Raw genomic sequence first — 14,210 nt, 5'->3', positions numbered from 1 at the left:
CTGAGAAATCTATAAGAAGCTTGTTTGATGCCATTTAAGCCACAATTTTCCAAATTTATTTAAACATTGAATGTCTTTCTGCTAGAATATCTATTATTCCCTCTTAGTAATGTATTTTTTAAAGCCACACTACTTGATGTGTGAGTTGGGACCTGTAGCATAGCCATCGCCTGGAAGCTAGTTAGAAATGCACATCACAGGTCCTACTCCAGGTCTCCTATATCAGGATCTTAGTTTTTAATAAGATCTCCAGTTGAGAAGCACTGCTGATTTACTACATGGCTTCCAAAATACCAATTACTACCAACCATTGCTTATGTTAACTTTGTGTTTTGATGCTCAGCCCAACCATTGAGCTAGATGACTTGTAAAACTTTTAATCTGTTCCCAAAGGCTGCAAGGCAGCAATTTATACTCTGACCTTAAACGGTTTTTTATTCATAGAGGAGAAAGGAAATGTAGTTTCTAAGCTTCTTAAATCTCCAAAATCTATGCACATCTAAATACTTCTCTACCTTAAGGCATATTCTGTAATTCTGATTTTTGAATTGACCTTAAAATTATTTCTGCATTTCTTATTTATCTTATCTTCTTGGAAAACAATATAAAGAAGCAAGAGTTTCAGTGAATCCATTTCTTCAGTGAGCATCGTAGGGAAGACATTCACCTTTGGGCATAGCATCAAAGAGATTTTCATGCCCAGTACCCCGTGTCAGCTGCCATACCTCCATCCTCAGTGGCTGAGGTGGGTCCTTGCTGCAACATTTCTGTGGTTCCGTTTAAGAGTTTTCCATGATTGCATAACTCATAGCCCTGAACCTTGACCTCTCAGAAATACAGTAAGCTACCTGACATCTTCTAAGAAAATCTTTTAATGATTAAACTAGTTTATGTGGCACCTGTTGTTTGCAAATTGAAAATCTGACTGATTCAAAAGTCAACATCTTTCCTCACTATTTAAAAAGTCAGCTAAATTTCCTCCATAAGTGAGGTACATAATAGCTTTGTGTATTAAAAGAACAGATTAGAACAGTGCTAGGCATGCAGTAGATGATGGATAAGTAAATAGGGATTGATTGAAATTTACATTGCTAGATTACTAACTCTTTATAAAGATTGTCTTCTGAGAATAATGTAAAATTTCCCTACCAAGTTATCAAGATCTATAATGGATTTAAGAATGTTTGGTAAGGTGTTTTATCCTCCAAACTCTTCTTTTTTTGTTTCATCAAGTTACCTTTATACCCTCAACAGCAATAAATAGTCTAGTCTAATAAGAGACTGTGCAGAGTGCTCTCTCTGACAGTTCATTTCTAATTTGCTACCTACGCAGGAGTTTATGTCACAGCCATGGCACGTCGGTGAACTGATGCAATTTTACTATTCAACTGTCCTATTTGTTTTTCAAGAAAGGAAAAACAAAGCATTGTCTCTTTCAAATGCCTATGAACAGCTCATAAAAAAATGCATGTGAAATTGCAGATCAGCTAAGCAGCATCCACGTGGAGATACCAAACTTTAAGTTTCAGAGTCTGAGAACAAATGAAGAGTAGTATGTTTGGTTCAATATATTTGAAGTTTCAGGACAAAAAATTCATAGATGTCACATTCTTTTGGTTGGTGGATAGCTATTGCCAGGTGGACAATTTGAGGCCAGCAGGGAAAGATGACAGTGCACCACATACACAGTATGACATTTTAGATCCTTTCTCCATCCTTCTCTACCTTCTCGTTTTATGGAGTGTGACTTTATGAAATGTATCACTTGGGGTTCCTTGAACTTACCTTCTGTTTAGGTTTTAGCTGGTAGGAGACTACAGCAAGCGATTAGAAGGCAGGAAAGAAGAGAGAGAGGCATTTATGTCCCTGGTGCTGTCCTTTCTGGGCCCTGGGTTTGCAGTGGTTGGTCTTTACCGAGGGCCACAGCTTCTGATGGCCATTCCTCATCTTCATTTAGATTCCTCACAAGGTTCTGCCAATGGCTCCTTCACATCCACCTTTTCCTTTTAGACCTAGTGGCGGCAGCTACCACTCTTCCCTGTTAGCTCCACAGTGCATCAGCATTGTTCTTAGATTATCTATGCCTGTTAGTAACTTTATAAATAGTCTCTTCATTACATTCTACTCATGTTTTTTGATTGTGCATCTGTTTTTCTGCTGGGATCCTATGCATCTTATTTTCTGCTGGAAACAACATAGTAATTGGTACCAGGAATTGACCTGGGAAAACAGATCCTAAAAATTAGATTCTGGGATTGTTTTGTTCATATATTTAATGAGCTCATGTGTATCTTTTTTAATAGATTAATTAAGTTTTTGGTAATGCATGGCTTGTAGTAGCGTTGTGATTACTCACATTTTCCCTGGGGATGGATGGGAAGTAAAGTGAGTAGAAAATAAGAAAAGTGAGCTGGAAATTCGAGTGTCTGTGGCACCTGGTCACTATATGACAATGGTGATAATGGAAAAATGTAGCTATAGGCAAAAATAGAAAATGCATACAAAAGAAAGGATAAAGTAGGAAGGAAATTACTGCCCAACTTAAGGCACAAGAGGAATATCAGAAAATCTCTACAGCAGTATTTTGTTTGTTTGTTTTTAATTATTTGCTTCATGAAGGTACAGAGAAGACATGACCTGTCAGTCCTCAGGCCTGAATGTAAGTGTTTTAGGATTGCAGAAGCAATCAAATTCTCAGAATTGCCAGATCCCATATTAAAAGTGCAGAGGTGGTGGGGAAGGAGCTGGATTCCGAGAAATAAAATGGGACATTTGGGCAAATACAGACAAAGCTGAACCTTCTTTGTGAAAAGAGACATATTTCTATTACCCCTAATTATCACCAAGCCCTTAATGAGAGCTGGATCTGACATAGCTCAGATCAGAAAGGGAAGGCCTTTTCTATCAGGAGCTAGGCTAATAATGAAAGAGTTACAGGACTTTAACCATTTGAATATTAAAGAGATTTGGGAACACATACAGGGATGAATTCTAAGGGTGCTGGAACAAAGAAGACAAAAAGTTTTAAAAAGCAGAAGGGAAAACAAATCAAAACAATTGGATGAGGCTGAAACTACCAGCATGACATACTTCCCTTAGATTTAGTTAGATGGTTCAGCCACTTGCAAATGCCTTCAAAGTCTTTATTTATACCTCATCACTGAGATAAAGGCGGCTTGATAGAATGGTAGAATGGCCTTCTAAAATCTCTGTTAAATACCTACTTGGAGAAAACACTATACAAGTTAGGGTCCCTGTCCAATGAAATGTGTGCTACATGCCTTAAATATGTAGGCAGTATATAGCCTAGACTTTCCTGTAGCTATTCTACACACGTCAAGAAGTTAAGAAGTGGAGAGAGTGGCCACCGTTCACCTAATAATTCACTTAAGGAATTTTGCTTCTTCTTCTTTAAGGTTTGAGCTTGGTGAGTTTGGACAACCTAGTACTCTAAGTAGGAATACTTCCACCAGATGAGATAATCATGGCCATGTGATATTTTACATACATGCTGCTAACCCAAGTTGCATAAAAAGAGTCAATCTGCTGTTCTGAATGATTGGTCCTGACTATAAAACAAAATAGAATGTTGTGAGACTGCAAGGACTGAATCTAGAAACCAGCAGATTCAGCAGGTGTATTTTTTGTGCATTTTTGCCTTGTACCTATGGCTTCCAACTTTCTATAACTGCAGTGAATGCAATATTTCGTATATTCCTGAACGAATTTAAACAAATGAGGACTTTGATTCTTAATCTCTGCATGCTAACATATTACAATTAATTAAATATGCATGTATAAAATTATGTCAAACCTATGAACTATGTAAGATAAAATTTCTAAAATAGAACTTGTAGCTCAACCAAAAGAATAATGAAAACATTGTTCTGTATCCTGGAAATATCATTCACTGAGTTAGTCAATCTAGAAATCTTGATTTCTTTCTTTCCCTCTCTCCCCACATCCATTTCATCAGTGGTACTCATTGCTTCTGTCTTGAAAACATATTCCAAATCCAGTCACTTCTTATCACCATTAGATTCACCAGCCTTTACTATCAACTGTCACTTAAGTCTATTTGTCACACTATATAAAGAGCAATGCTTTAATTACTGAAGTCATATTACGCCAACCTCCTGCTCTCTTCATTCAAAGTCCATGCAAGGCCCGGTGTGATCAGACTGCTGCCTCTTTCTCTGGCCTCATATTCTATCAATCTTTTTGCTCATTCTGGTCTGGCCACACTGGTCTTCTTGCAATTCCTAGAACATCTCAAAATCATTTCCAACACAGAGCCTTGGCCTAAAAGATTGGCTCTAGGCTTTTGCACAACTTTGTTCCTTAACATTATTCTAATAATGTTCAAATTTCACTTATGCCCTATGTAAAATACAAACACTTTCCTCATCGCACTCCAATCTGTTTTGCTACTTTATTTACTAGTGTATATCACTCTCTGAAGCATAACAGGTTTTTATATATTTTCTCCTTTCTTTTTCCACCTTCCTCATCAAAATATAAGCTTTGTGAATTCAAGAAGTTTGTCTTGTCCACTTCTGTATCTCCAGCAGTTAGGACAGTGGCTGGCAATTATAGATGCTCAATGTTGCTCTCAGAGATAATTTACTTTCTTTTTGGCTTGACAGGCATTAGAAACTTTAAGGCTTTTCTTTAGTCTCTGTTTCTTTGGTTAAGGCATTAAATCCTCTCTGAATCTATTTTCTCCTCTGTAAAAATGGGAATAATTAATCTTCCTTTGATATCTGTGTTGATACATGTGACAGTGAATGAATAATGAGAGTTCTACTTTGTATTTTTTAGCTTTCTCAATGTTATCTACAAATATGTTGTCCTATCATTAAACCGCAACATTCATAGTCTGAGAGCTTTTATCCAATTCACTTCCCTAAGTAACCAAAGTTACTTTCACCATGGGCACCAAGTAAATTTTAGGGCAAGTATGAATGTTATTAAAATTTTAAATCACCTGTTAATATTGGAAGTATTCAGTGTTACAAATAAAGCATGCTTTCCTCCACAGTGCATCTCAGTTTGGTACTTTCATTTTTGCCTAATCTGTATTAAAGCAATTTGTTAGGAAACAAGATTATATTTCTCACAGTGAATAGTTAATATTCTATTATTATTGGACTATTTGATGATACAAAGATTACCACTGAGTATCAAGAATAAAATAACTGGGGATTTAATCACCTTCTGAAACTAATTATATAACCTTGTCTTAGGTAACTATCATTGTGATTGCATTGTGTATGCAAATAACAGAATTGATTAAGAAATGCTATAAAGTTAACCCTGTTTTATAATATATGCAATTTGTAATCAGTAAAAATTAAATGATAATTTAGTATAGTTAAGAAAGGAGTTAGATATAATGTAAAGAACCAAGTTTTTTTTTTTTTTTTTTTTTAGTTTATAACTCTGCACTCAAATCCTGGCAGCCTCACTGACCATGATAATGGTTGGAGGGATACTGAAGAACATCTGAGATAATATTGCAAGAGAGCTTAATACAAGTTTTGGCACAATAAATGGCAGGCACTGTCTTTCATTATTGAGGCTGAATATAGTAAAGCAGATGACTTTTAAAAACTAAAAGGCCATTGCTAGATGATTTGGCATTTGCAATGACTGATTCTTCTAGAACCTGCATATAAATATGTTGCTTAAAATAACAGCATTAGAAATTTCTTCTTCATTCTACTTTTTTGCTAGAAATGCTTCTGGGGATTTTTATTATCCGGAAAATATAAACATGTGGAAAGAGAAAGATAAATATAGATAAATTTTCCTTGATGGTATAAATACTTGTCTTAAATTGTTTTAGGAAATATTTATTTTTCCTATGAGTTAAAACCTAATATTTTGGATATGGTCAAAAAGAAAACCAGGAAATTTCCTGTGTTGGCTAGTTTTAGATATTGCATTCTTGCCTGGGCCATAGGTGCCCAGGTCTTTGGTCAAACATTATTCTGAGTGTTTTTGTGAAGGTGTTTTTAGATGAGTTAACATTTAAATCTGTAGACTGAGTAAATGAGATCGCCCTCCCCGATGTGAGTGGACCTCATCCAATCTACTGAAGGCCTGAATAGAACGTAAAGGCTGACCCGAACCACTGTAAGAGAGGAGTCTGTCTGATAGTCTTCAAAATGAGACATTGGTTTTACTGCCTTTGGAGTCAAACTGGAACATTGGCTCTCCTGATTCTCAGGCCTTTGGACTCAGATTGGAACTAAACCACTGTTTGTCCTGGGTCATCTGCAGCTTGTGAACTCAACCCGGCAGACCTTGGGGCTTTCCAGCCTCTTTAATGGTGTTAGGCACTTCCTTTAATCAATCAATCTCTGTCGGTCTCTCTTTCTCTCTTTCTGTACACACATACATATACATCTATACATACATACAAATGTAGTGTATATTATATCTTGTATGTATATCTTATTGTGTATATTGTATCCTTCCTGCATATCCCAAAGACACACACATTCTGCCCTGCTGGTTCTGTTTCTTTGGAGAACCTTGTATATATTTATCTACTTAGAAAAATGAAATAATTGTTACTTTACTTTCTGAGAACTGAGACCACCATCATCAATATGCAGGTAATAATAATAGCTATAATAAACTGCTTAGAACACCTATTACTAATGTTCAATATACAGCCTGATATGAATGATCTCTTTCAGTCTCCATGAGAATCAGATTAGGAGGCCATAACAACCTGCATGATAAAGATGAGGAGCTGTACAATGATTATTTTAGGACACTCTGTCAGTAAGAAGGTTGATCTGTATTAACGTTGCCTTACTTCCACAAAAATGAAAACAAATGAACAAAAAAATCCCCTACTTTTTCTAATGTGAACCTTCTCTTCAAGGCCTCTAGATTCTTAACGGTAATTTAGATGTAAATAGTACTTATTAATCCATCTGTCATTAGATTAAAGGCCTTATCAGTTCTCCCTGGTCACATCATTCCCATGGGTTTCCAAGAACACAGGCATTTCTTTTTGACTACATGGATCTGAGTTTTGAAGAAGTTGGTCATCTCTAGAAATACAAATATAATTAATCTGGACTATGCTATCACCACTCTTTACCTGGAACTTCTGCCATATATTCCATGATACTCTTTGCTATGAAATGTCTTTCTTTGAAGCCTATATTCTATGCTATAGAGTATTTTATATCCTGTATTCTTATACTGAGTACATTGAAATTTAGTCTCAATTTATAGCATTCTTGATTTCAATAAAATAAAAGGGAATTAAGTTATGATTTTTCCATGACTCCTTTAGTTATTCCTTAGTAAATCAGGATCAGAAACCACTGTCGGGTCTTCCTGATGTAAAAGCTAGGAGTGTTATGCTTTTCTTTGATCATGCAGGAGTGATTTTCTTTTCATTCTGCCTTCTTAATTTATAAAATGCCACTACTTTATCACCTTTTCCAATGTGAAAACACACTGAAGTGGACATACATCAGTGCTTTTCTTTCTTTGAAACATTTTCTTTTTTTCTTTTTTTTTCATACACACACAAAACCCTTTTCTGAGGTGTCTTGTTGCCATAGGATGCACTTATTACAGTGAAGAGGAGTAATAACCTGTGATATTTACTGCTTACAGATTTCAGAGCAGTTTTACCAGATTATCTCATGCAATTCCTTCACATGTGGTAAGTCCTGTACTCGTGTGAAGGTTCAACAAATGTTTACTGGGGACATAATATGTCTGCCATTAAAGATCTCAAGTTAGTAAGGAAGATAGAGGGGGAAAGTCGTTAAAGTCTTGTGATGAATGCTGTTAGAACTGAGTTCCTTAGCAGCACATAGGAGTGGCTTCTTATCCAGCTATAAGTAGGAAAAGCAAAGGATTCTTTGAAGATGTTATATATGGATTGGAACTCAAATTGTGACTAGTTTTACTTAGAAGAAGTTGCAGGGAAAATATGTAAGGCATGGGCAGACCCATGGCAAAGGATGGATGTGGGGAGGCATGCATGATAGCAGGATAGCTAGGAAAAGAGGGCAGACTCTGGGGTCAGAAACGACAGGTGCATAAACACGATGGCTTCTTACTATTTGTGCAAACGTGCACCTCATCTGTAAAGTGGGGACTGCAGTAGAAGGTACTTTCTAGGACTGTTACAAGTATTTAATGAGTCAATATGTGGAAAACACTTAGAAATAACCTGGCGCATAGTAAGCATTCAGTAAAGGTCATTATCATGTCAGGAGTAAGAGCAGAAGTTTCAGTAGTGCAGAAACATGAAACTCCCAGCAGGGCAGATTTTTTCCACTCCGATCTACACATAAAGAAACTGGCAAAAAGTGATGTACAATGTTTAAGCAGTCCTTTCTCTTTTTGACATATATTATTGCTTTCAGTCCTTGTTTTATTAAAACATAACACAGTAAGTTTCTTTGCATCATAATTTCCTAAGAGGAAACCAGGGCTAAACAGTACTGAGTTGCAAATAGTCACTTGTAAATGCAATGCCTGTCTTCTCTCTAGAGCTGTTTGGCTGTGAGAAAAAGAGCAGTTCAGTTTTGGTTCAGATCTTCTGCTCCAGCACTTTCAGGCTTCTTTAGAGAGATTTGAGCATTATTAGAAATGCTATTAGAATTATTCTAAATTATTAGAAACACTAGTTGCACACTCCAGACATCCTACCACTTTACGGGAGGATTTCCAAATAAGGACCTTCAGAGATGGGGCTCAGCTTCATGAGTCCCACGTTCTCATTTACAAATGGGTGCTGCCTGACAAGTGGGATTTCAACATGACCTAGAAAGCTCCCCCTTGTTGCAGTTCTGTCATTGAGAGAATATCACCTTTAAATCAAAATAGGTGTTATTTTATGCTTTACCAATTTATCTAATCCTGTTCTGTTTCCATGCATAATATAATTTAATTTTGTGGTAAGTCCCACACTCCCAGAATAATTGGAATTGGATTGGATACATTTAAATATTGAACCCTCCAGTTTATTACATCAATGTAAGTGGGTGGAAAAAGCATTAATGCTAAATTTTTGAGAATATCGCAAAATAACCAGAACCGTGCTAACCATAGTGGAGACTGTGAACTAGGTATACCATTTAGCTTTAGTTTTTTGAGTATGATTTAGGGTGGTTTTTTTTGTTCATTTTTTCAAATGGCTCTCGCCTTTTTCCTTCCATTATTCAAAAGAGGTATGAAGAAAAATGAACGCTTAAGGTATAAATGCGTGGTAAGTTCTGTCAAGACAGTTGCACAGGAAAGATACAGAGCAACTATCCCAATTAATGTCCCCAACATCACTGTTGTGTCAGTGCCATCTGCAATGACTTGGTTTCAGAGTTTATGATAGTGTGCTGGAAATGCTTTGGTCTGAATCACTGTTATAGTCACATTTATGTTACTATTTCTGGAATTATTCATTTAATGTCTGTGTTTTCCAACTAAACTAAATACCATGAGGTTAGGAATTAAAGTAGTCGGATTTATCTACCTATCCTCAGCATTTCTTAGGTGCATGTCTCATAACTGGACAATAAGCATTTGTTGGCTGAATGAATGATTAAATAAGTGAATGAATTTATTCAGCCTCTCTTAAACAGCTCTCAGTCCCCCGGCTTTAGGAATGTGGGTATATAGCCATTGCTTAAGTTTGTTTCACTCAACTTCCTTTATTTTTTTTTCAAAGTGTCTTACAAAACCGTCTACCTACGAAATCCTGCCATTCACACCCACTTAACTCAATTTTCTTTTGTTGTTGTTGTTGTTTCCTATGCATTTTTTTTCTTCCTATTCTTTCTAAGTCTACTTAAATTGTGTGGAAGCAAGACAGATAAAATAATGAGCACAATCTATTCTGGAATGTATTACATAGATAAAGTACTCCAGAAGGGCTTACACAAGTGAGATACGTTATTATTTAGAAATTTTCCTGTGATAGTTGTAGTTCAGGGTTGCAGCTCAAGGGATGGACTATGAATTGTAATAACCCTTATCCTCCTCTTAAGATGTATTCATTTAAGTACTGTTGTGAGCACAAAGTATATCCACCTCCCCATCTTTGAATTGTAAACCAAGTGAGTCACTGGGCATTGTGGTGAACCCAAGTCGAATTCTTCATTGTTGACTGAAAACAAAGGGCACAGATGTTTTAACTGCACAGACAATAAGGTTTTGGGACATAAAAGCCAAGAGAACAGAGTCATTATTCAAAAACACAATGTGGTAGATAGTATCAAAGTTTAAAAACAGTTCTGCCAAGTAAGATTTGTTGGCTGGAGAAGGTAAGGGTCACAGTTTCTCTCCCAGATTTTCTCTTGTGCTGGAAGATGAGACATCTAGGACTGCCAAAGATATTTCCAAACCTTCTGTGAATAAATCTGCCTTCTTCAGAGGGAAAATGATGCAATTAACATTGTATCTATTCAGTGCCTAACATGTATTCCACATAGACAATTTCTATACTTGAGAGTGAGAATGATATAGTTATAACTAATCCAAACACAAGGCATAAAGTTGCTATTTGTTCCCACACTAAGATTAAAATCAGGTTTAACCATCCTGTGATTTATGCTAATTGCTTATGTTAGAGTACACCTCATCTCTTATCTTTCTTTGAAAAGAAACTCGTGCTGGGTTTGCTACAATATTGATTTCATGTTATTAATTCCCAATATCCAACCTGATTTCCCTCCCACCCTGAGATATAGATGAAAGTGATCCATCTCTAACTAAATAAACAGGTGAATTAGGACTTGATAGATGTTGCTTATCCTTCTGAGAGTTTCAACTGGGCAAAATCCACCATTTTGTTATTAATGGAAACGAATTACAGAAGCATCCTTATCATCTCTACTCCTTCTTATCACCGTAAATCTTCCACTGTAAATCTTCCACAAGCTTTTTCTTAGCTCATTTCTTAACATTAATTGCTTTACTATTTATGGACAAACCACTGTATCATTCATTATCCAGAGTTTTTCCTTGAATTTCTACAGGAACATTTCTGTTATTATTGGTATGTTCCTACTCTGGGTTTGGAGATGCAGCTGGCCTGACAGAATGATGAATCCTTCAGGCCCTGAAATGGGGCTCATGTACTTGCCTGGACAGCCTAATTTGTTTTCCTTTTATTTGCATACAAAGAGACAAAGAAAAAGGAATTTTTCTTCACATTTTTTGAATTCTCCTGAGGCTGTTTCTGATGAAATGATCGAGAGCAACTTGAAGGACCCGTTATCTTTTAATATTCATTCTCTTCTTATTCCATTCTCCGTGGTTAATAGCGTAAAGCAGAGATATTGTAGTCAAACCCCCAGACCAACCCTTGGCTAATACCTGAAGGTAATGGCCCTGTTAAGAGCAAAGCCCTCAGGGAAGTGAGGGAGTTCTCTGTGTGCATAGTCAAGCGAAGGCTTTACAGGCGGTGGAAGCCTGGAAGGGGTTTCTGCCTCCTATGCTCAAACCTCATTGTGGAACTTTAACCCTGTGCTCTAAAATGGTCAAAGCGCTGTCTTTAATGGAGGAGAAGAGAACTGAACAGATTATTAGAGATGGCTCTAGTTGTGTAAGGAATCCCTGATGATAATGTTCCCCCGCAAGGTTGCTCTAAGGCATCACCTTCACGTGGATTTGAGAGCTCTTCTTCTGTTTGGAAATATTGCCAGTGTTATTTCCTTCCTGTAATCATAATTACTTTATTATCCTGATGGCATATATCCCAAATCTATACATTACATTTTCAAAATTTAGGGCAGTGTGAGATGTTACTTCTCATATGAACCTAGTCTCCCATTTATTCCCTTATTAGCTCTGTAATTTATCGTATCTGGAAAACTGTAGCAGTTGGCCATGAGAATCTGGTGAGAATGGTTCACTGTTTGCACATGACAGCAGCTGTTAGGATGCTGTACACAGGGGCACTAGGCTATGAAGGTGGAGGCAATCAATGACGTAAAGATAGATGAACCAGACAAAGACCCACCTTCTTTGATTGTCAACTGATTTTTATCTCTGGAATCTTCCAAACCCAAAGACTCTTTATTCTTAGTGTTGTGAATATTTGTAATAAATTGGTTTAATATGAGTCTTTTTACCATTTTTCAAAGTGGAAAATTGGTGGAGAGCTTTGAACTTAAATGAACAAATTCAGTCCTGGAAAAGCCCTTTATTTATTCAACAAGTACTTTTAGTGGTTATTATATATCAGGCTTCCTTTCAGGTACTGGGAATAAAATAGCAAACAAAGAAAAGCTGTTAAAAAGGCATAAAAAGAATAGTTTCTTATATTATTTCCCTTATTTTCCCTGTAACTTATTTCCTCTCCATTTTCTTTTTTACCTGTCCAGATACACATGAGAATCAGAAGTTAGTGCTTGGATTAATTTCCTTTAAAAAAATCCAACTATTTTATTATTAAATTTCTGAGTGATGTCTTTAACATTACCTTCTAACTGCTGTTGATTTTATATTTATGTTTTCATTAATAACATCTAAATAATGCCTTACTTTGGATATTCCTCTTAATTGTGTTGATAATTTTTCATTAATTTACACAAGTATAATTTGTTATTTCCCTTTAATGATATGAATTACAGTGCTATGTTTTGTTTTGGTAAGAGAAAATCTTGCTAAATTTTTTTTCTCAAGTTTTTTTTTTTCCTCTCTTTTTTATTTTTGCTTTATGTAGCACATTAGTGTGAGAAGCTGTCCTAAAATACCTCATTAAATTTTATACATATATGAAAATTATTGAGGTTGTCAGGGAGATAGAAATTTTCTTCTGTCCTTCTAAGTTCTTCTTTTAGATAGGGAAACAACAAAGCTTCTTCCTGAGTCTTTAGGGCCTTAAAAAATAATCAGCCTCATGCCAGACACACAGTTTGGGGTGGCAAATTTTACTCCCCTGCAAGGTAGTAACATACATAAAATAAAATGCACAGATATTAAATACACTTCCCATTATGTTTTATATTTGTAGACACTCATAGAACTGCCATCCACATCAATATATGTAACATCTACAGGATCCTACATGCTTCCTCTCAAATATACCCTAAAAATATAGCCACTCTACTCTTTTCTGTTTTGTAATTTCATTTAAATGAAATCAAACAGCATTTATATTTTTGTCTCTGATTTATCTTGCTTATCACTATGTGAAATTAGTCTATATTTTTAAAGAGTATTTTTGTGAATTACATGGTTGTGTATGAATATATCACAAGCTTCTTTTTAACTGTTTGTGACCAATTGGTCTGTTTGCCAGTTATTACCATACACACACACACACACATAGATACATATGCATATATACACACACATACATATACAAACACACACACATATATATATATATATATAAGCTTAATCAGATATGCATTTTGGAGTGGAATTTGGGGTCTTAGTACAGACAGATAACTGTATTTGCAGATAAGACCAGCAATACATGAGTTTTTTTACCTTTAGCTGCATCAGTGGGTGAATAGTGGTATATCTTTGTGACTTTATCTTTGTCCATTTTAGTTTTATTTGGAGGGGGAAGGTAATTAGGTTTATTTATATACTTTTTTCATGGAGGTACTGGGGATTGAACCCAGGGCCTCCTATATGTGAAGCATGCCCTCTAAACTGAGCTTTGCCTTCCCCACCTATCCTTGTGGTCTTAGATTGTGTATTTCTGATGATTAAATGATGATGTTACTGCAGCTTTTCATGTGCTTATTGACAATCTGGATATTCTATTTAGTGATGTTTGATGAAGATCTTTGTCTTTTATTCCATGGGATTATCTCACTCTTTCTTACTGATTTATAGCAGGTGCCCTCTAAAGACTAAAATCCTTTCCGAGATACCATGTCAGGGCCTGGCTGCTAGCTCCAGATTTATTTCTTAGTATATGATCTTGGACAGGTTATATAAAATTTCTAATTCTCAGTTTTCTTATGTTTAAAACAAAGTCAGAAGACCAGTGATTCCTTTTGTATAATTTTTTTTTGTTAGAATTAGAACCAAATTAAGGTAATGCATATATAAGTGTTTAGAAAGATATAAAGTACTCTAAAATTATAAGTGGTTGCTCTCAATAAAGGGTATCACAAAATATTTTTACGTAAATTTTAAAATGTGTGACATTATTTCAAGGCTTGCAACTCTCACCCAAAGAAAATAAGAAAAAAGTCAATGAAAGG

This window comes from Camelus ferus, chromosome 10 (genome assembly GCF_009834535.1).
Source record: "Camelus ferus isolate YT-003-E chromosome 10, BCGSAC_Cfer_1.0, whole genome shotgun sequence".
Taxonomy (NCBI): Eukaryota; Metazoa; Chordata; class Mammalia; order Artiodactyla; family Camelidae; genus Camelus; species Camelus ferus.
The sequence above is the reverse complement of the archived record's forward strand: the minus strand, read 5'-3'. Positions refer to the sequence as shown.